The following is a 20,124-nucleotide window of genomic DNA, read 5'->3' on the forward strand; positions in this document are numbered from 1 at the left end:
TGTTCAAATCGAATAATTTATTTGCAAAAATCACAAAACATTTAATTATTTAAAAAAATTGAAATTCAATTATTTAATTTTCTGCCCATTGCGCTCGTGTCGACAAAACTTCTTTTGTTATCTCTGTTATATTCAATTAGTTCCATCCAATGTTCCACGAGTGTATTCGCTTCAATGCCTAATAATAATACATTTTTATTTAAATTCATCAAAAAATGTATATCTGTTGCATTTTTTTGTGTGTACCAATCAATTCTTTTTAAATAAAAATGCATTCTTTTTCAACTTAAATATAGTTTAAAAAAAAAACTTTTATGAACGCCATAAGGTGTCAGAATTTTACTTATATTTACGTGAATTTTATTTATAGGAAATTTAAAGAAACTTAAGCGGGATTTGAATCTGTTTTGTTTAAATTTTAACTATTTTCAGTGGCCTATTAGCTCAGATGGTTAGAGCGTCGTGCTAATAACGCGAAGGTCGTGAGTTCGATCCTCCCATGGGCCAGCATAAATTTTTATTATACTTTTAAAAATTCATTAAATTTTGAAAATCAAAATAAGTCTAAATTTATCCAATTTGCAGGATAATTAGTGGCCCATTAGCTCAGTTGGTTAGAGCGTCGTGCTAATAACGCGAAGGTCGTGAGTTCGATCCTCCCATGGGCCAAAATATTATTTTATTTTACGTCTTGAAATCCATTACATTTTGCAAGTCATAATAAGTCTAAATTTATCCAATTTACAGGATAATCAGTGGCCCATTAGCTCAGTTGGTTAGAGCGTCGTGCTAATAACGCGAAGGTCGTGAGTTCGATCCTCCCATGGGCCAAAATATTATTTTATTTTACGTCTTGAAATCCATTACATTTTGCAAGTCATAATAAGTCTAAATTTATCCAATTTACAGGATAATCAGTGGCCCATTAGCTCAGTTGGTTAGAGCGTCGTGCTAATAACGCGAAGGTCGTGAGTTCGATCCTCCCATGGGCCAAAATATTATTTTATTTTACGTCTTGAAATCCATTACATTTTGCAAGTCATAATAAGTCTAAATTTATCCAATTTACAGGATAATCAGTGGTCCATTAGCTCAGTTGGTTAGAGCGTAGTGCTAATAATGGGAAGGTCGTGAGTTCGATCCTCCCATGGGCCAATATAATATTTTACATTCAATTTTTATAATTTCACGTAGTGGATCTGAATGGTTTTGAACTGAAAATGAGAACGTCCCGTTGTAATCACCCCATCTGCTTGTAAATGGTTGTCGTCTAAACATGCGTTATAATCCAATGATTTTAGCAACACAAGAACAACTTTTCCATACCCTTTTTAGTTTTACTTGGTAAATATTTGTTCATGCGGCTTAGAGAAAAACAGCAACAATTCAAAAATTATAGGATAGAAATTTTTCAATTGTATAATTCTTCAGAAAAATGTTTTTGAGATTTAATTCCCAATTGAAACGCCTGTGAAAACTCCGAAATTAAATAAATGTTTCAACTAAATGAAATTTCGGTTTTCTAATCTAGATATATGAAATTTATTACTTATTAAGGAAGTCAAATTAAACTCTTCATCAGTTCTTTTGAGGTTTTATAAATTGTGAAACAAATCTGTGTAATCTGACGTAAAATAGCTTATATTACTTACTCCCCTCTTTCTTCTCGGCACTTCACTTAAGACACATAAAAGCCACATAAATACGAATAATTTATATAAAAAAAATTTGATTTTTATCCATGTGACGAATCAAATAAAAATATATATAAAAAGCCAAAATCATTTGTTATATAAGACAGGAACAATATTAACGGAAAAATCCTGTAGGAAATATCATATTTGACATAAGTAAATCCTGTGTCATTTATATAAAAAAAAACTACTGCTCCTTTTATGCTTTCAGGGCACAATGAATAAAAAAAAACCTCTTAAAGAGTCGTATGTTTATTGACCTCTATATACAAGACAAATGTGGAACTCCGAAAACACCATTAATTAAATATATAGTAAATACGCTCAATTCGTCAATAAAACAACATCTCCGCTGCTTCCAGAAGTCTTTCTATTCTTTTTTCCAGAGTCCACGATTCCCATACTTACAATAACAAGTGAAAACAAACAATTGACGTAGTTAACTGTTGAAATACCATGCATAAATTGTGTTGATTACTCTATCACATTGCACATACATACATATACAATTTATATAATACATATTATACAATTTACGCCTAATTTGCGCCCTCACGGGTAAACATTGATGTTGACGAAAAATGTTTCAAACAAAAGTTGTTTATTTTTTTATAACGAACATTTTTTACTTAAACTTCGAAACTTTTGAAAATCTGCAGCGGTTTACAAGATGTGTCCCATAGGTCAAGACCCAATTGACCTATGATGCTCATTTACGAACTCGACCTCACTTTTTAGGTCCAGAGTACGCTGTAAAAATTTCAGCTTGATATATTTCTTTTTTCGTTTTTGAGTTATCGTGCCCACAGACGGACGGGCGAACAACCGAAAATACTCAAAAAATCAAGCTGAAATTTTCATAGCGTACTGAGGACGTAAAAAGTGAGGTCAAGTTCGTAAATGAGCAACATAGGTCAATTGGGTCTTGGGTTAAATATCACTGTTTACCCGTGAGGGCGCAAATTAGGCGTAAATTGTAAAGTATGTAATTATGGGAATATCAGTTATGTATGTGTGACATGTATGTATGTATGTGTATTGTGATAGAGTCATCAACACTGTCTATGCATGGTATTTCAATAATTAACTCAGTCAATTGTTTGTTTTCACTTGTTTCATAATGGGTTGAGATAAAAATTAATATTAATATCGAAAATAAAAGAAAATACTCCATTGCTTTGACCAAGTATAGACGCAGATGCATCTCCATCCCTCTGAAATTTTCAAGTATGTTTCTGTACATGGATGTTATATGAGTATATTACAACATATTTTTTTGTTAATATTTTCAATAATTAAATCATAAAAAAATATTAAGGGTGAATTTTCGAACACATATTTTTTTTTTCGAATTTATATTTTTTTTATTCGATACTGTCTTTAAAACGCTCCACTGAATTAACAACAACAGCTATCAAATGCAGAGAATGTGTGCTTTCTTTAACTCGTGAATCTTTTAATACGATTTACATTTGTTTTTGATAAGGGAATCAAAACATGTTAGTTTTTTTTTAAAGAGGGGTTGCTCGATTTAATATATTTTTTAGGGGTAGTTTTTCTTTTTTTTATGTTCATAATTTTTAAATATAGGTCAGTTTTTGTGTGGTAACATTTTTTTAAATGCATATGTCATACTTTTATAATTTTATTACACTTCGAAAAATTCTGTAACATTTTAAAATATTATTTCCAAAAGTTATAAGTTTTGGATGTAAGGTAGTAAGTGTTTGTTTTTAGTTAGAAACTAAAACTAAGATCTGTACATATTTAAGAAATTAAAAAGAAAATTTGGCCCATGGGAGGATCGAACTCACGACCTTCGCGTTATTAGCACGACGCTCTAACCAACTGAGCTAATGGGCCACTGATTATCCTGCAAATTAGATTAATTAAGACTTATTTTGATTTTCAAAATGTAATGGATTTCAAGAAGTAAAATAAAAGTATAAGTTGGCCCATGGGAGGATCGAACTCACGACCTTCGCGTTATTAGCACGATGCTCTAACAAACTGAGCTAATGGGCCACTGATTATCCTGCAAATTAGATTAATTAAGACTTATTTTGATTTTCGAAATGTAATAAATTTCACGAAGTAAAATAAAAGTAAATGCTGGCCCATGGGAGGATCGAACTCACGACATTCGCGTTATTAGCACGACGCTCTAACCAACTGAGCTAATAGGCCGCTGATTACTCTGTAAATTAAGTTAATTAGGACTTATTTTGATTTTCAAAATGTAATGGATTTCAAGAAGTAAAATGAAAGTATAAGTTGGCCCATGGGATGATCGAACTCACGACCTTCACGTTATTAGCACGACGTTCTAACCAACTGAGCTAATGGGCCACGGATTTTAACCGAAATTTTCTGTTTTCAGTTCAAAAAGTCTTAAATCCATGGTCTTAATGGAATAGGAACCGAAAATTTACATCTCGGAAAATTTATCTATGAGGAGAAAAATTGCTGAAGAACTTTATGTTTTAACGACGTTTTGAACGATATCTTACCAGGTGCGAGAAAACAAAAGTTTTCATTTTCCAAAATGAATAGGGTGAGAAATTTAGTGATCCGGTTTCGACTAAGAAATCTAGAAATTTTCAATGGCCCAAAATACATAAAATTACTCAAACTGAATGTACTTCGAACCTATGTTCTCAGCTCCCGGAATAAAATCGATATCTAGAATTGTGATGATATCAGCGAAAAACAAAAAACGAAGTAGAAAAAAAGAAAATAAGAAACATTATCACATGATAATTCATATGATTGACTGTAAATATTATAGTACAAGAAAATTAGCAATTGGTTACGTAAGTTCTTATAATTCTTAAACGAAAAGTTTCTGAACGTTTTATACCATGTTTATATGAAATATATCAATGCCAAAGCGAAAGCTCAAATCGTTATCAGTACGTGGAAAACTGAAGTTAATATTCGTTTATGAAAGTGGGAAGACACGCAATGAAGTCTGTGTCGAATTTAATGTGCCAAAATCTACTCCTTGTAGAATAATTTAGAATAAAGATGCAATTCAATCACAATGTTTTGATGAACAAGGAAAACTAAAATGTGTACGTTTATCAAAATATCCTGAACTTGAACAGTGTTTGCTAACATGGGTCACGCAACTTCGTAACAAAAACGTTCCGGTAAGTGGACCGATAATTAAAGAAAAGGCACAAGATTTCGTGCGAAGGCATTCATGATTTTTGTAGCAGCAATGATATTGATAATACGTTATTTTATCTAATAATCGGATCTCTATAACTGAAATATCCTGTATTCCGACCTCTATTAATGAAACCCTCTGTAAATGAGACAGATATTTATTTATACTTGGATATCTGAGACTCTGGGTAAATGAAATACCCCTATAAGTGAGAAAAAGTAAATCCCTTGATGTCTCACTTAACCAGGTTCTACTGTATATAATTGGTCAAATGCTTGGGTTCCGAAAATCATTTTTTATAATTAATAATCTACAACTTTAGGTTGAGAAACTGCTCGTTTCAGAATTTGAGTATCCAACTGTCTAATTTGCTTGGAGTAATATACGACCATTGGTCAATGTGTGCAACGGAGAAATGTTATAAACACACCAATGTCTATTGCTATCCATGCAGCAGGTAATTACTTATAAATTCTAGTCAGGAACTATTTGGGAGGAGTTTTAGGCATTCACAATTCTGTTTATATGTGTATGATAATGTTCGTCTTTCTAGAATGCTTCACTGAACACGGTCATACAATTCAATCATCAAACATTACTTTTTTTATTTATGAAACCAGTGGCCATCAAACAAACGAAAATAATTTATTATCGTCAATATCCGTATATTTTTCTTTTGTCCAGCTAAAAACCTCACTTTTGGAGTATTAAATGTTCAAAACCTCACTTTTTGCAGTTACTTCTCATATACACCAAGAAAGTGTAAAAAAAATACTTTTTACCTCATTTTGCGTTTTAAAAAACCAATTTAAATTCACGTCCACAGAGTGTGATGGCGTCTTAAATGATATCAAACCGTAACATACGATCATTTTTGCAACTGCAAGTTTACATGTTTTTGTATTTGTAAGCTTACATAACCTTTCATGTGGCGTGACGTAGTACCTTCAAAGTACATCTGATTATAGTTTTACGAAAATTAATATCTAAAAATATTAATAATCCTTATATTTTATAAAAATTAATATTGTGTTTTGTTATCTATATATTATGATTAATCATTAGAAACTTTTATCCAACCGATTTATTCTAGAGTTAATTGTTGAAATACCATGCATATTAGTGCTAATTACTTTATCACATTGCACATACATATACAATTTATATAATACATACTATACAATTTACGCCTAATTTGCGCCTCCACGGGTAAATAGTGATGTTTTAGGAAAAATTGTTTCAAACTAAAGTTGTTTATTTTTTGATAAGGAACATTTTTTACATTTAAACTTTTGTTCTATCTCGAACAGTTTACAAGATGAGTCCTACGGACCCATAGGTCAAGACTCAATTGACCTATGTTGCTCATTTAACTCGACCTCACTTTTTACGTCCTGAGTACGCTGTAAAAATTTCAGCTTGATATCTTTTTTCGTTTTTGAGTTATCGTGCCCACAGACGGACGGACGGACAACCGGAATTGGACTAATTAGGTGATTTAATGAACACCTATACCAAAATTTTGTTCATAGCATCAATATTTTTACGCGTTACAAACTTGAGACTAAACTTAGTATACCTTGCATATTACATATATGCGTGGTATAAAAATAGTCTAAGGAAGGGTTTTGTAAATATTTTAATTAAAACGATAAAAAATTCACAAAAATTTTCATCCCACAAGACGGACAGAGTGAAAAGACAATTATTTATTTTTTTAGTAATTAAATAATTACATAAATCCGATTACTAGATTCTATCTAAATTTAAATTAATCATTTTTAAATATTAAAATTTTTTTATTTCAGTTAAGAAAATTTAGAGTGTACTGTAAAATAACTTTTCTTTGAAATTTGTTTTTCATAAGCTCCACACCTTTTATAAAATATATATTTACAGAGTATTTATACAATTAACTTCCTCATTCAAGGAGTTTCGAATGTCACACCTGCTCATATATTTACATACATAAGTAATTTGAACATAGTAAGCGAAGTAAAAAAAATAATATACAAATTCATTTTACAAGTACAACGAAGGCGAAGGGAAGAGGTGGGCTGAAGTGGAGGGGACTAGTCTCAGGAGTAAAATAAAGTGTACAACAGCAAAGACATGAGTTGTAGCAAAACTAAACTAAAAAAAAAAAGATTAATTGCGCGAATTTTCACAATTTATATTTGTACGTATCTTGTTAATGTATTTTTATTATCGTCGAAGGAATATTTCGTGGAGAACAGGAGTGCTAGAATGCTCTCTCAGACAACAGCAGACATCATATAATATATATCATATCTGTGTAGATTTCCTCCTTTAGTTCCCATGTTACCCACCTTAGAGAATGACTTAGTACCCATATATTTTTCTCTTCGTTAAAATTATCATGAATTCATTTACATTACGATTTAATCATGATTTTTACTCTTTTGTAAATGTTATTTTTCATAAATCATTTTTTCCTGAGAAAATTCTTATATCGGATTTTCCATTTTTAATTTCCTGATTTTTTTTTTTAAAGTTGTGTTCAAATAAGATTAGAATTTTTTCTATGTTCATGTAAAACGCACCGAGTCAAGATGACGATCGGAGCTAGACCGATAACTTCAGTTACTTTTTAAGTCAGTCAAAATCGGCTATTCGTTGTGTGCATAAAATCGATGAAAGCGCTTCCAGTGAAATTTTGACGATAAAGGAGGCTGTTATGACTAATTTGCAATTCTTTACATGTAAGTGTTATAGAAAATGTCAAATTAAAATTATTGAAAAACACTAATTAATTAAACTTAATGCATTAAAATAAGAATTCAAATTGCACAAATATTATTTTTTAAATGTAAATTATCATAATTATTTATTTAAATTTGTGAGACAATAATATTAAATTTTCAATGTAAGTTATAAATGCAATCCATACAATTATATATGGATCCATACAATTCTATAATTAAAGTAGTGTATCGTTATCATGGAAACGTCTCCAATAAAACTCACGCACGGTGCGAATAACGATATTGAAGAAGCCAACAAGTCGTTAGTCGTTATAAGCGAAATTTACATTTTTTGGTCGATTAGTTGTGTTAAAATAATATGTGTGTTAAAAAGGTGAACAATATACCTAGTAGGACTCAGAATAAATTGTTTCAAAATGTAGTATTCCGAGATATTATGAATTTATTATCTGAAAGAAAAAAAACTCCAAAAAAATTCATTTTCGAAGCTAAAATACAAAGCTAAGAAATTAAATTTTTGTGCTTGCTAAAATCCTTAAAATAATTTTTAAACTTTCCTTTACAAAATTTTGAAAATTATAAAATATACAGGATATAAATATAACCATGTATATATGAAATATACATAATATATTAAGTTTAGTCCCAAGTTTGTAACGCTTAAAAATAATGATGCTAGGGAAAAAAATTTGTCATAGGTGTTCATAAAATCACCTAACTAGTCCATTTCCGGTTGTCCGTCCGCCCGTTCGTCTATGGACACGATAACTCAAAAACGAAAAAAGATATCGAGCTGAAATTTTTACAGCGTACTCAAGACGTAAAAAGTGAGGTCAAGTTCGTAAATGAGCATCATAGGTCAATTGGGTCTTGGATGCGTAGGACCCATCTTGTAAACCGTTAGAGATAGAGCAAAAGTTTAAATGTAAAAAGTGTTCCTTATCAAAAATTAAACAACTTTTGTTCAAAACATTTTTTCGTAAACATCACTGTTTACCCGTGAGGGCGCCAATTAGGCGGAAATTTTATAATATGTACTATACTTGATTATCAGTTATGCATGTTTGTATGTGTAATGTGATAAAGAAATCAACACTGACTATGCATGGTATTTCAACAATTAACTCAATCAATTGTTTGTTTTCACTTGTTATATGTACAGTTTCGCTTAAATACATAGATTCCAATAGTGTTTAGGTATCGGACAGTATTATGAATCCGAATTATTCGTTGATATATTTCGGGTAATTTAAGTATATCCTGACTTTCTGGTCTTTCTGGATTTTTGAGGTGGTAACCCTCAGGCCTTAGTCAACGTTTGGTGCTACTAAACATGATTCTATCATCATCACCCTCAACCCTCAGGCGTAGACTGAGCTAAAATATTAAAGTTACCACCTCCTTAAGATTTCTCTTCCGGCACATTATGAAAGGAGGTGGGGAGGGGAGTATTGCAGTGAGAAGAGGGAAATTTAAAAAAATCCAATTTCGTCATATTTATTTTATTTCAACTACATCAAAAATAAGTATGAAGTAATAAAAATATATTATATGCACATTTTATCCATAAATTTACACGAAAACTATCAGTCAGTTTGTTTTGGCATCAATCCTTAAGTATCTATCAAAACTTAATCACAAGGTACAGACAATGAAATTTTGCACAAGCATGACTCGAACAAAACGAACAAACATGAAAATTCTGCACGAACGTGACTCAAATAGAAGGAATATAAAAGTTTTAAAACTGACTTCTTATCGTGATACCAACAAAATAAGTTGGAAAGTCCTATTAACACTAAAATCATAAACAAAATCAATTCTCAATACTCTAGTTGCTGAGGTCAAATTCATCGTAGTGGTGATTCATTAATCTGAATACTAATTTTTGCTTTTTCGACTCTAACCATGTGGTGGCCCGGCAAAATTTTTAATAATCCGGCCGCCTGCTTAATAGTCCTGCTGGGCGAGGCCCGAGCAGGTGGCAACCCTTATTTAAAATATTGAATTGAATTTATTTGAAAGGTTCTTGTCTTTATCCTACAACGCAAAAAAAAAAAAAAAAAAACATACACTGATAATAATTTTAACAAAAAAATAAAAAAATACAACAAAATTTTGGATAAATATTCTCGGAAGTGTTACATAAGGGTTTAATTTAAGATGTAACCAATTACATATATTATAACAAAAGATAGACGACCCCCTTACGTAATACAAACAGTTGTCCGTAGTACACTTATGTTAAACAATATTCGGATAGATCTTTACAGCAGATAAGATCCATCCAAACGCATTTACATAAAAAACAGTTTGTACGATTGTACCCGTTTAGTGTGTAGTGCTACTGAAAAAAATAATTGTTTTTTTGTTTTTTTTTTTGTTATACAGGGTGAGTCATTTTAACCTATCCATCAAAATATATCTTAAAATAATAATAATGGGGGTTTAACTTCCGTATTTGTGACATACGCCTTATCACAGAGGCCACCCACACCATTATTTGTTAATCTTTATTTATTCAAATACAAACATATTTACAATTACATTTCTGATGTGGGTGGAGTCGGTTACTTCGTTCTTATCCAAGCGACGACAATGTGATCAATTCTGCACTCCCATTAATTATAAATTGTTCACACTGCCGGTGTCTGGATTCGAACCCGCTACCTAAGTCTAGATAGTCCAACGTTCTAAGACGACGCCTTAGACCGCTCGAATATTTAGGCTCTAAATATATCTTATAGTTAACCAATCAAAAAATAACTCAAACAAAATTTGCAGAGTTTGATGGGGAACATCATGTTCTAATATCAAATTGGACCTAGTTCTTCGGGTTTTTTAATAGATAATTTAGATCCAAAACGGTAAAAGATAGAATATTACTTTAAATTAGAAAGTTGATTCTCATAAAAGTACAAACAATTTTTGTTCAGAACATTTTTTTGAAAAACGTTAGCTTTCGAAGGAAATGCGACTTAAAAATTATGTCATTATTGCAATTTATCGAAAGAAAATACACTTAAAGTTTATCGATAATTGTAGTTCAAAGTCATGGACAGAGGCGAATGTTCGCTATTTTTCTAGACAACTTTTGGCTTAAGCATTTTTCCGTAGTTGCGTGTTTTTTTTTAGATTAAATGCAATAATGACATTTAGGTTAGGGTTGACAAAGCTAGGTTAGATTTGAGTGGCTTCCTGGGGTTGACTCTTAGACCATAAGATCTGTTGTGATATCGAAAAAGGGTTGGCCCATCTCCGACCAGTACTCCATGAACCATTTGTAGCTGTTTAAGAATAGCAGGAGTGCTTCGACGTCAACGGACTTTCGGTAGAGAGGTCGTCAAAGAGAGGCTGGCTAGCTGGACAGTGAGATAGAAGATGAGACATTGTCCTCTAGCTCCGAAAGTTAACTTTTTTCGAAAAATGTTTTAAACAAAAATTATTAAGTTTTCTATAAGGGTCAACTTTCTAATTTAAAGTGTTATTCTATTTCTTACCATTTAGAGAAACCCGAAAAACCAGGTCCAATTTTGTTAAAATTATTTTTTGATTGGTTAACTAAAAAAACGAGATATTTAAGTCTATAGATTAAAATGACTCACCCTGTATGTTTTGATACCTTTTAATTTTAGGAAATTTTTGCTTACATGATTAGGGCTAATAGATAAGGGCGTACAAAAATATTACCTTACCAAAAACACTGTGGTTAATGTTACGGAGAGGGGTTAACATGAAGAGTTATGTGATACGAAATTTTGATAAAATAATAATGTCTTCATAAAGTACAATTTTTGCTGAATTTTTCTTTTTTTAAGTAAGAGAGAGGGTTATTATTTGGATACATTCGTCAAAAGTTAGTTTTTTTTTTTGGAAAATAAACGATGGACCTTATTTAATTTATTTATTTAACAAGTATTATTTATTATTTATTTTGTAATTTTTAGGATACTGTATCACCACTGAAGATGTATTAAGAGTACAATCTTTTAAGTCTTTAAGCTAGTACGATGTTTTCTTAAGTAAGAAACTAAACTTTAAAAAAATGTTATTATAATTATAATCCCCGTATTTTTTTAAGTTTTAACTTTATATTTTTTTTTTTTTTTAATCTCCACCAACTAGTTTTGGAGAAATCTATGAAAACATATCACCCATCTACCGTTTTCCCATAAAACCAATATATGCCTATTTTTCAAGTCATTTATTTATTTATTTAAATAATCAGGCAAACCCCACCCCCACCAAATTTTCAGAATTGATTTAAACTTAGTCCAATTTCATATACAAACAAGTGAAAACAAACATTTGACGGAGTTAATTGTTGAAATACCATGCAGACATATTTGATTACTCGATCACATTACACATACATACATGTCACACATACATAACTGATATTCCCATATAATACATACCATACAATTTACGCCTGATTTGCGCACTAACCTGACGGGTAAACAGTCATGTTTACGAAAAAAAGTAGTTTATTTTTTTACAAGGAACATTTTTTACATTAACTCTTGTTCTATCTCTAACGATTTGCAAGATGGGTCCTACGCACCCAAGACCCAATTGACCTATGTTGCTCATTTACGAACTCGACCTCACTTTTGACGTCCTCAGCACGCTATAAAAATTCAGCTTGATATCTCTTTTCGTTTTCGAGTAATCGTGATGACCAACGGACAGACAGACAACAGACAGACAGACATACAACTCGGAAATGGACTAATCAGGTGATTTTATGAACACCTATACCAAAATTTTGTTCATAGTATAGTATCAATATTTTTAAGCGTTACCAACTTGGGACTAAAGTTAATATACCTTGGTATATTGCATATACATGGTATAAAAATCCAGCTTCACTACATAGTATAAAACAAAGTCGCTTTCTCTGTCCCTATGTCCCTTTGTATGCTTAAATCTTTGAAACTACGCAACGGATTTTGATGCGGTTTTTTTTTAATAGATAGAGTGATTCAAGAAGAAGGTTTATATGTACAATAACATCCATGAAATAGTGGAGAAGTACTGCTATTTTTGAGGTTTCTAATGTGATGTCGTAAATAATTACATTTTTTCCGCATACATTGCGGGCCGCTATGTTTTTATATACAATGTTCACAGTTTTTCTGTAGTGTATTTAGTATCAGCATTGCACCCGTGCGAAGCCGGGGCGGGTCGCTAGTTTTAATTAAAATTGTGTTGGTATTCTTACATCCTTAATCAAATATTTATAAATAATCCAGACATAGAGCTTACATGAAAGTATAATCTGTCAGTTGATCAATTTTTTTGATGTTATGTAATAATATTTTTAATAATTAAATTGTATATGAAATAAAATACTTTGATAATAGTTTTACTTATATTTTATTTCTATTTTTATTTTTTGGGTTGTTCAATATAATAAGATGATATGAAGCTCGTCGTTGGAGCTCACTACTAGCTCGAGTTAGAGCTATTTTGGGATATGTTATAATGAAACAAACGACATATCTACGATAGAACCAGTTATGATTAGCCAAATGTGCAACAAAGGTTACTACAAATATCATTTGATATTGTAGTTTCAATTGTACAACCATAAAATATGTGATTCCTGTTCAGATCACGTTTTATACAATAATAACACGTAACTTCTAATTTACTAGCTCCAAGGAGCGAATCTACCATACACTACCATACAGAGCTACATATATATATATATGAGTATTATCATTATTAATATGATTTTGTTCGTATAATATAAGATGTCGCTACCATATATTATATCTATTTCATTTTAATATTCGTTTGATCCTTTTTCATTTCATTTATATATTTTTGTTTATTTTTGTCTTTTGTTTTTCATTTTGTTAATCCTAGTTTACGTTATCGTTTTGTTTCGTTTTTTTTTTGTCGTCTGTGGATATTAACAAAAATGAACGTAGTTTTTAGTTCTTCGAAAATATAGACGTATGCGACATGTCGAAGGTCAATGGAGAATGGTTGGAGATTGGTTTAGTTATTCTTAAGAAAGTACCTTTTAGAGGTTTCTACTTCTCAGTCAATCTTTTTTATATTAATTGAGTTGGGTGCCAGAACATTTTTTGATAAAAAATGCTTAATTTACAAGTTTAAATCCATTCGGAAAATTTTAGAGGGGGGAGGGATTGCCAACGGTAGATGGATGATATGTTTTCATAGATTTCTTCAAACTAGTATTGGGAAATAAAAAAAAATTAAAGTTAAAACCTTAATAAATAGGGTAATATTGTTAGTCAAAAATAAATCATGAAATTTGAAAAAAGTTAAAATTTATGTAAAAATATACTTAAATATTCTGATTTCGAGTCATAAAAACACATTTTTCTTTTATAATATTAAAATTAAAAATCGTAATTTTTAAACTGTATATCACGTGAACTAAAACGCGGGTAAGCCCTGCTGTGATGTCATAGCGGTAGAAGTCATAGACCATCAGTTAGTTCAGTGTAGACAGTTGGGTATAATATATACATAAATAAGTATTTATATTTATATTATAATCACTTGTCTATGAATATATCTGTCAAATTTATTTGTGTTATTTCGTATAATGATACAGATATTACGTCAACAAATTGGATGCCCGCGTTTTTGACAGTTTAAAAAAACTTTAAAATTTAATTTAAGTTTTTGGCAAGAAAGCGCGTGTATTTTTCCGAAATAAATTTTTGGTGGCTTTTTATTTGCAAAATCAACATTTTGAAGTACTTTTTCAAAAATAGTGGAATACCCTATTATTGAAAACAAATCGAGTTATAACAATCAAGTTCGTAAATGAGCAACATATGTTAATTGGGTCTTGAGTCCGTAGGACCCATCTTGTAAACCGTTAGAGATAGAACAAAAAACACCACTGTTTACCCGTGAGAGCGCAAATTGTGCCCAAATTGTATAGAATGTATCATATGGGAATTTCAGATATATAAGTGTGACATGCATGTATGTGTAACGTGATATAGTAATCAACACTCTCTATACATGGTATTTCAACAATTAACTCAGCCAATTGTTGGTTTTCACGTTTAAAAACAGTTAAAGGCATGTTAATTTGCAACTGCGCGGGGTTTGAAATGTGAATCTGTGGTATTGCAGGCTTGACCATTTTATTGAATTATTGTTTTTGTGGAGTATTTTTATTAAGGGTGTACAAATTTGTCCATAACAGTTAATTTATTAAGATATTTTATTTATTTATTTTTTTTTTAAGAAAAAAGTGTTGAAATTTGATAAATACCTTGACACATTCTTTTTTTTTTTTAATAAACATATCATCCACTTCGTCAAGTGTGAAATGCTATCCTATACAAAAAAATTATTGGCTTTAACATTTTAAAGTATCATAAATTAACCAAAATTGCATTCCCAAAATATAAAATAATTTTAAAAACAATGTTGTTTTGACATTTAGCAAAACTTAAACTTATGGTTTTCTCATGGATGCCGTTGTCAGAACTATACCAAAATGAATGGGAACCACACGGGAAGCACCAGCTTTCAAATAGATAAATAATCATCAAAATCGGTTCACCCAGTCAAAAGTTCTGAGGTAACAAACATAAAAAAAAAATACAGTCGAATTGAGAACCTCCTTTTTTTGGTTTGAAGTCGGTCAAAAAGAAAATTTTTTTCCTACAAGTCAAATAACTCTCAAATCGATTCCTTTCAATTTTGCGACTAATTTCGCTGAATGCCTGGTACTTGGTACCATGAACTGTTCGTCTATTCTGAATTTTATCATCTGAAGTCCCTGAAAATAATAAATTTGAATTGATTTTGATATCACGTAAAATAAATTTTATAGTCAGCCACATAAAAAACGCTCACTTTTTTTCCTGTTACATAATTCAAAAGGACCTTAAAAAAATTAATCATGACCAGAAAACCATTATTATATGGCAATACCTTGAAATTTTATGAACATACATAAAGGAAAAAATTTTATAACAATATAAATTGTATGTCACTGTACAGTTAAACCTCGTGGAACAATTACTTTATGATACGATGTATCTGATTACACTATTAAAGTATTTAGATCCGCTAAAATTCGACATTGAGCATGAAAAACTTTCGCACGGAAAATTTTTACAGGATCACGTTTAAAAAATGTTCTTGAACGTAAAAGTGTAGATTGCCGGTCGGTGACCCGGTAGGATATTGTTTGACTTAATTTTAAAGTTTGAAAAAAATCATATAATTGGGGTCAAAATTTATAACAAATGTTCTCAGACATTTTCTCGAAACTTTCAAGTATAAACTTTGAAATAACGCAATTTTTACGATTTTCAACCCTCAAAAAGTATATGAAACAAGCGAAAACAAACAATTGACTGAGTTAATTGCATGGACAGTGTTGAATGTCAGTGCTTGCATTATTTTTTTTATAAATTAGAATACTTTAAAAAACCAACACAATTTGGCTTTTCATCCGCCATTTATTTAGTTTTCGAAAAATTCGAAAATTTTCGAAAGGATTATCTAGAATTTTTATTATTTTTCGAGAATGTTTCACAAGACCAAGTTGAAGCTAACTTTTGTCCTAATTTGCGTGCTCACGGATAAACAAGAGCGTTTACGGAAAAATGTTTCATACAAAAGTTTTTTTTTTGGAATATTTTCTACATTTAAACTTTAACAACTCTCTAACGGTAACAAGATGGGTCCTACGGAGACCCAATTGACCTATGTTGCTCATTTACGAACTCGACCACACTTTTTACGTCCTGAGCACGCTATAAAAATTTCATCCTGAAATCTCTTTTCTGTTGTGAGCTATCGTCTTTTATTTTTCACGGGTAGACAGACGGACAGTCAGAAATGGACTAATTAGGTGAATTAATGAACACCTGTACCAAAATTTTGTTCGTAGCGATCATCATTTTAAGGCGTTACAAACTTGGAATTTGCACCGATCGACTCGAAATAAAGTTAAATTAACAGAAAAGCCATTTTCTGTTGTTTCATTTTTCATTTTCTGAAAGTAAAAAAAATAACAACAGAAAATTTTCATTTTACACAATGCTCTCAGAAAATGGGAAAATTGGTTTTTCCAATAAAGCTACAGCCACCGGAAAGGTTAAATTAAAGTGTTTTTGTTCTCCAGATTAGAGAAATCGAGATCGAATATCAATTAAAAAAATTTATGGTTTACAAGAATATACAACTTTAAATAATATCTACTAGCTTCACCCGTACGGGATTCCGTTACCGTAGTTATCGTTGCCTGTTCTCGTGACTAAAAACAACAAACAACAAATTTCGTAGAAAAGTGGTAAAAAAAGTCAAAAGCTCTTAAATTAATATTAGGAGAACATATAAGGATGAATTCTTGTTGACTTCGAGTTGAGACATAGTTATTGAAATAAATACTACGATACTCGAAATAAAATTGTATATTCATAAATATTATATTTTTTGTAAATCGTTACTGTTTTGTTGGAAATGTTTTGTTTATTTTTAATTTTTTAATTTTGTGTAAAATGTTTGTAATGTGTTATACGAATAAATTTTGCTACTGACGATGATTGCGTTGCAATCGAAATATCGATATTTAGCGGCATGTAAGTCCGTTGTATGTTTTTTAATTGTATTTTTTAAATAGAATTTATTAATATACAATTTCATTTCGAGGTATTTATTTCAATAACTTAGGAGAACAAGTTTTAAGGATGTATGAGCATGACAACAATGTTTGATTTAAAGGCTCAAAAATTGTTTGTAGGTAGTCTTTTACTCAAAGAATATGTGGTTAAAATTTCAGCTTAGGTATCCGTGCAAATTTTTAAGAAAAAAGTCATTAAAAATCGATATAAAATACATTGGCTCTTATGGAGGAATCTCAAAAAACGACATATTTTGGAAGTTTTTGATAATTTTCATTTGGAATGAATGAAAACAAATTTAAAAAAAACTTTTTAATAGAAAGTACATATTAGCAATGAATTAGAAAAGAAAAAAACCAAGTCTCTCCATCCATAAAAAGGATGTAAGAGCAGGGTAGATTAAGGGTTGAAATTATTTTTATCTTATTTTCAACTTTGATGATGAATTTTGTTATAACTTCATGAATGTAGACGAAAAATAAGAATAAAATTTTTCGATATGTGTCTTGGTTTTCGAAATATCGAAAGCTAAATAATTAAACAAAATTTTCAATTTTCGATATTTTGAAAATTAAGCCAGATATCGAAAAATTTTATTCTTACTTTTCGTCTTATATCGTCAAGTAATAATATAAATTTATCATCAAAATTGAAAATATCTATTTTTAAATTTGTGCCCCCACTACCATGCTCATACATCCTTAAAAAGAGTAATTAAATATCTAGAATAATAGGAGAGCATCTATAAAAACTAACTAAAAGGACATCTAAAAAAATTTGCTAGATAATGTATAAGAATGTTTAAAGAGGTTTCACTAAAATCAATTTTTCCATTAAATAAAGCTTGACAAACACATACAACATATATGCAATTATGTATCAATAAACAAACAATTAAATTGTGCGGTCTATTAAAATTGTTTTGTATCTATTTAAAATCATAAACAAAAACAATTTTTAGAAATTAAAAACGTTTAGAGGCCATATAAGTAGTAAAAAAAAAATTTATTTTTTTTTACTTCAAATATAATATATGATTACTTAATCCATATTTTTATTAAAATTAACAAGTGAAAACAAACAATTGACTGAGTTAATTGTTGAAATACCATGTATAGACAGAGTTGATTACTCTATCACATTACATATACATATATGTCACACATACATAACTGATATTCCAAATAATGCATACTATACAATTTGCGCACACACGGGTAAACAGTGATGTTTATGATAAAATGTTCCAAACAAAAGTTGTTTATTTTTATATAAAGAACATTTTTTATACATAAACTTTTGTTCTATCTCTAACGGCTTACAAAATGGGTCTTACGGACCCAATGGACCTTTGTTGCCCATTTACGAACTCGACCTCACTTTTTATGTTTTGAGTACGCTATAACAATTTCAGCTTGATATCATTTTTTGTTTTTGAGTCATCAAGTTGACAGACGGATAGACAGACGGACGGATGGACAACCGAAAATGGACTAATTAAATGATTCTATGAACATCTATACTAAAATTTTGTTCGTAGCATCAATATTATTAAGCGTTACAAACTTGGGACTAAACTTAATATACCTTGTACATTTCATATATACATGGTATAATACATATATAGATTTCATATATTATGTAGGTACAGGGTGCATTAGCTTAGCTACCCATTGTCTTCTGTGTTCTGTACGCGGATGGTAAATTGTTATTGTATTTTCTGATACCTGAAACATCCTGTAAATTGTATTGTGTAAAAATAAAATAATTGTCTTGTCATAATACCTCAATTAATAACAAATTATATGTTTGACATTGGATAAACACGCCCCAATTACAAACTTTTTTTTTTGAGTACCGCTGATGATGAAATCATATAGTTTGAAATTCACCTGAAAATGATATTAATGAAATTCATATAAATTTTACATCTTTTATTTATTGCTGACTATTTTCAATGATAATATGTCTCTGGAATTGATACATGGGCGTCGCCAAAGGGGAGCAGACAGGGGCAGCTGGCCGCCTCTAGAGATTCACAAAAATGACCGCCTCTAGAGATTCACAACAAATTTCTTCCAAAATTTGACTCCTTTAAGCATCTTAATATTATCGATGGGTTTAGTATGAAATTAGAATCAATGAAGCTACCTACAAATTTTCAACTCATCATCTTTTTTGAGAAAAAGGAAAATTTTTGCTCTTATTTGGACCCTCAAGGGAAATCATAGTTATTTACGAAAAAATGTTTCAAACAAAGTTTAATTTTTTATAAGAAACGTTTTTTATACCTACACTTTTGTTCTATCTCTTATGGCTTACAAGATGGGCTCGATATCTCTTTTCGTTTTTGAGCTATTGTTTTGAAGGACAGATAAATGGAAATGGTCTAATTAGGTTAATTGTACGAATACCTCTATCAAAATTTTATTTCTAGCATCAATATATCTATGTGCTACAAACTTGGGACTAAACTTAATATACCTTAATATTTTTTATATACCAACAGGACTTAAAAACTAAATAAAATCATTTTTAAAAACACGTTTTTAGGATAATTTTTCCCCCGTAAGATGAAAAGGGAAAAAAAACCAGTGTCAATCCGGACTCCAGTGTCTGTGAAACCCTAAAATTTAACTCCAAATCCACGCCTGTTTTCAAATAAAATTATGGTTAAATAAGTCTAATTTTAAAATAAAAAACAAGTAAAAACAAACAATTGACTGGGTTAATTGTTGAAATACCATGCATAAATAGTGTTCATGACTCTATCACATTGCACATACGTATACAATTTATATAATACATACTATACAATTTACGCCTAATTTGCGCCGTCACGAGTAAACAGTGATGTTTACGAAAAAATGTTTCAACCAAAAGTTATTAATTTT

General features: G+C 30.3%; 7 non-coding genes across 7 annotated transcripts; 4 read left to right on the top strand and 3 right to left on the bottom strand.

Moving 5' to 3' along the window:
* The first annotated feature begins 433 nt into the window (after positions 1–433).
* Positions 434–507, top strand: Trnai-aau. The gene has a single exon. It is a non-coding gene; the product is annotated as a tRNA-Ile (tRNA).
* Positions 508–595: 88 nt separating this feature from the next.
* On the top strand, positions 596–669 carry Trnai-aau. Its single transcript has one exon. It is a non-coding gene; the product is annotated as a tRNA-Ile (tRNA).
* Positions 670–757: 88 nt separating this feature from the next.
* Trnai-aau lies at positions 758–831 on the top strand. The gene has a single exon. It is a non-coding gene; the product is annotated as a tRNA-Ile (tRNA).
* Positions 832–919: 88 nt separating this feature from the next.
* Positions 920–993, top strand: Trnai-aau. Its single transcript has one exon. It is a non-coding gene; the product is annotated as a tRNA-Ile (tRNA).
* A 2,490-nt stretch (positions 994–3,483) lies between these two features.
* Trnai-aau lies at positions 3,484–3,557 on the bottom strand. Its single transcript has one exon. It is a non-coding gene; the product is annotated as a tRNA-Ile (tRNA).
* Positions 3,558–3,645: 88 nt separating this feature from the next.
* On the bottom strand, positions 3,646–3,719 carry Trnai-aau. The gene has a single exon. It is a non-coding gene; the product is annotated as a tRNA-Ile (tRNA).
* Positions 3,720–3,807: 88 nt separating this feature from the next.
* On the bottom strand, positions 3,808–3,881 carry Trnai-aau. The gene has a single exon. It is a non-coding gene; the product is annotated as a tRNA-Ile (tRNA).
* Between the last annotated feature and the right edge of the window lie 16,243 nt (positions 3,882–20,124).

Source organism: Chrysoperla carnea, chromosome X (genome assembly GCF_905475395.1).
Source record: "Chrysoperla carnea chromosome X, inChrCarn1.1, whole genome shotgun sequence".
Taxonomy (NCBI): domain Eukaryota; kingdom Metazoa; phylum Arthropoda; class Insecta; order Neuroptera; family Chrysopidae; genus Chrysoperla; species Chrysoperla carnea.